Source organism: Mustela nivalis (assembly GCF_964662115.1).
Source record: "Mustela nivalis genome assembly, chromosome: 17".
Taxonomy (NCBI): domain Eukaryota; kingdom Metazoa; phylum Chordata; class Mammalia; order Carnivora; family Mustelidae; genus Mustela; species Mustela nivalis.
Window position 1 is genome coordinate 51222376 of NC_139036.1, and position 4075 is coordinate 51226450.

Consider the following 4075-nt stretch of genomic DNA (forward strand, 5'->3'; position numbering starts at 1 on the left):
GAGTCTCAGAAGAGAGGTACCAAAAGCTCTCCTTCCCAAATTCCCTCTCTCACTGACCCGCCATGACCTAGAGATTTCAGGGCTGTGGCCGGGAACAGGGTTCTGGTCTGGAGCAGAAAAAAACAGGAAGGCACATAAGCCCTAAGGGAGCATAGGAGCAGAGAATGAGCGGGGTTTTCTCATGAGATAACTTCTTGCCCAGAACCAAGAAGGAAATCAGCAAGGCCATCCACCCTGATAACTCAGTCGGCCATGGGCTTGGACACATCCTGTCCACCACAGCCCAAAGGAAGCTTGGACTTCAGACTTAGATAAACGTAGGAGAAGAACCATTTGACCTTGGACAAGTTACCTTTGCTGACCCTCAGCATGCCCCTTGAAAAAGGTGGGTGGTAAAAGCTATCAATATTATCCAGAGTTTTTTTTTCCCCCCTGATATTTTAAACATCAGAATCTCACTCAGGCCAACTTCAGCACAACAATGGAGGCCTTATCTGATGGCTGCTGGAGTGACCTCTAACTGAAGAAGAGAAAGAAGCAGGAGTAGAAGGCCACCAGCTACCCAGAAAACAATGATGTCTGCTTTCCTTTCTTACTTCTCTCTTTGTTGTCTTCATGCTTCCACCCCACCCTCCAGGCCGGCTTCTGAGCTAATTATGGGGGCGGGTGGGTGGGTGGATTGCTGTATAAACTTGGCTGTGAAAGTGGTTATTTTAAAAATACTTGCTTGGGGACTTTCCGTGTTGGTGACACAGGTCCTCAGAATTGTCTCTTGTATTGACTGAAGGGCTACAGTTTCTGCTTCTTGTCTTGGCTGCTACGAAAGGCTGCCTGAAGGGCCTGGAAACAGCCACGCCATGTTTTCCACTGCATCAAAGTGGGCCGTCGGCCTAGGATGAGATGTGTCCGTGTCCTTCTTCCGCACACTATTTTGTCCTCCACAACCTGGTTTTGCTGGGTTGTAAAATTTCAACAGCTGGTAAAGAGTGAGGGGAGTGGATGAGAAAGCCCCCTCCACTCTTTTTTTTTTTTTTTTTAATTTGCACAACTGCGGAGGAAATTGTTCATGACAAGGACTAATGTTTTGTGAATTAATATACCCCATTCTTCGTAGGCATGATTGCAAAGAAATTGACCAGAGCGGAGAGGGAGGGGGACTAAAGCCAGAAATACTAACAGATTGATTTTCATCTTACCTCTATGGAAAAATTTTACCCTGTGAGTCAGGACATGCATCTATGAAATATAAAATTCTCACTTTTAATGACTATCAAGAAGGTCCTTCTACTGTTTCATAGTTAAAATCGACACCCTTGATCCGCAGAGTGGCTGGCCTTTTCCAAGTTCCAAGAAGAGACACTGACTGGACCAGCTTGGGCAAGCTGCCCCTTTCTAGACCCATCATCTGGGACCACATCACACAAAATGGCTTCCAAGGGTTCGCCACTCTGGATAAGGGGCACAGCGACAGGGGCATGGGACGCTGGACCTCCCCTTTGTGAAGCATCAGCCCCACATCCTCAGGAAGTGAAGACTGGATTTATGTTAAAACCCCAGCGCCATATTCGACAGGAGACAAAATGAGCATTTGTTTCTTTTCCTGAAGCATGGCCCTGTTTCCTGAGAGCTCAGAATGACGGAACCAACTCTTGGTTCTGCTGATGTCTCTATGCTGGGGCGGGGGTAAAATGGTACGTGTTTCTTAAAAACCCCAAGAAACTGTTGAAGTAAGCAAATAGCTGTCAGGGGTATCTTTTAATTTCCATTTTATTCATGAAATACTCACTCCTGGTACTATTTCAGGTCAGCTGAAGCTCGACCTCCTCAGGTTATTTTGAGAATCCTCACGGTAGTCCTTTGGAAAGGGGGGACATCATAATCCCCACGTCACAAACATGTTCAGTGGCACTCAGGGGAGGTCACCTTGGAAACTTGTCCAAGGTGATGTGAATTGGGGTGCAATTTCACTCAGGTCCCAGCATTCCTGGCCTAATGTCATGTTCGCTAGACAAGGCAGGGTCCTTTTAAGAGTTTCACCCTCATCCATAGCTCCAGACATTTATTTCAGCAGAACTTGGTGTCTGTTCGAGCTTGGCAAGGTTTGTTCGGTCCATAATGACTGTTGGGTGAGAGCTTGGCGTATGGGTCCTGCCCTGAGTTAAGCTTAGGGGGCAGCTTTAGGATTATAATATTGTTGAACAAATAGTTCTAGGGCTGTTTAATTTATTTTATCCTAAATCCTACTTAGAAAATGTATTGAGTATTTTGAATTAGACCAGAGAGAAGGGAAACTCGAAAACTTTCCTACCCTTTGACAAGCGTTTTACTTGAAGATGTTTCTAATTTTTTCACCAGTATAAACAACTTTGCAGTGAACCTTTTTTCCCCCTTTTTCTTCCTACACACATCTTTGTAGTACGGTTTCTGGTATTTTCTGAGGATAGATTCTTAGAAATGGAATTTGGGGGCGCCTGGGTGGCTGAGAGTGTTAAGCCTCTGCCTTTGGCTCAGGTCACAATCTCAGGGTCCTGGGATCAAGCCCCGAATCGGGCTCTCTGCTCAGCAGGAAGCCTGCTTCCCCCTCTCTCTGCCTGCCTCTCTGCCTACTTGTGATCTCTGTCAAATAAATAAATAAAATCTTAAAAAAAAAGAAATGGAATTTTGGACTCCAGGTATATGGGATAATTAATTAACTAATTAACTAACCAACTAATTAATTAATTCACCAATTAATTACTATTTAAGGGTTTACAACCATAGCAGCAGTATGAGAGTGTGTTTGGTCTTGCTTTTGTACTAACAGTGCATATTATCAACATCTGATAAATATTTGCTGTAATAATTTTGATCTCTTTAGAGTTTAAATGAGGTGTAGCGTATTTTCATGTTTGTTCATGATTTCTGTTTCTTTTCCTATAGTCTGTTTTTACCCTTCACGCAGTTTTGTTTGTTTCCTATGGAGATGTTTGCCCATTTCTTATTGATTTGCAGTAACTCTATATTTGATATTATTTCTTCATCTACTGTAACAGCCGAAAATATTTTCTTCCAGCCACTATCGGTCTGTTTGTTTTTAACCTTGTTTTTGGTGTCGTTTGTAGTATAGATTTTCTATTGTTGTGTTGTCAGATCTATCAGATCTGTTCATTTACACCTTCTCAGTCTTATATCTTGCTTAGGCAGGCTTTCTTAGCCACAAATCAATAAAAATATCTTTCTGTTTTTTTTTTTTTCTCCTAATGCTTTTGTGGTTTTGTGGTTTATCTTTCGGTATGTAATCTATCTGGAATTTGTTTTTGTGTATGGCATGAGGGAGGGATCTAACTGGTTTTTTCAAAACAGAAAATCTTGACACAATTATTAAATACTGTTTCTTTTTCTCCTCACTTTATTTTTTTTTAATTTTTTTTAAAGATTTTACTTATTTATCAGAGAGAGAGAGGGGAGAGAGTGAGCACAGGCAGACAGAATGGCAGGTAGAGGCAGAGGGAGAAGCAGGCTCCCCGCCAAGCAAGGAGCCCGATGTGGGACTCAATCCCAGGACGCTGGGATCATGACCTGAGCCAAAGGCAGCTGCTTAACCAACTGAGCCACCCAGGCGTCCCTTCTCCTCACTTTAAAAATGCTACATCATCTACAATATGCTCACATATTCGTGCTTCTGTTTCTGGGCCGAAAATAATAGATTCTCATATGTAACTGTCACCCAGTCAGGATTAGACAGATTTGCAGTTTCCGAATTATCAAAACCAAACTACTTTTCTTTTCTCTTCTTTTTTTAAACTTTTTAAATTTCTTTTCAGCGTAATAATGTTCATTGTTTTTGTACCACACCCGGTGCTCCATGCAATCTGTGCCCTCTCTTATACCCACCACCTGGTTCCCCCAACCTCCCACGCCCCTGCCCCTTCAAAACCCTCAGATTGTTTTTCAGAGTTCATAGTCTCTCCTGGTTCACCGCCCCTTCCAATTTCCCTCAACTCCCTTCTCCTCTCCATCTCCCCTTGTCCTCCATGCTATTTGTTATGCTCCACAAATAAGTGAAACCATATGATAATTGACTCTCTCTGCTTGA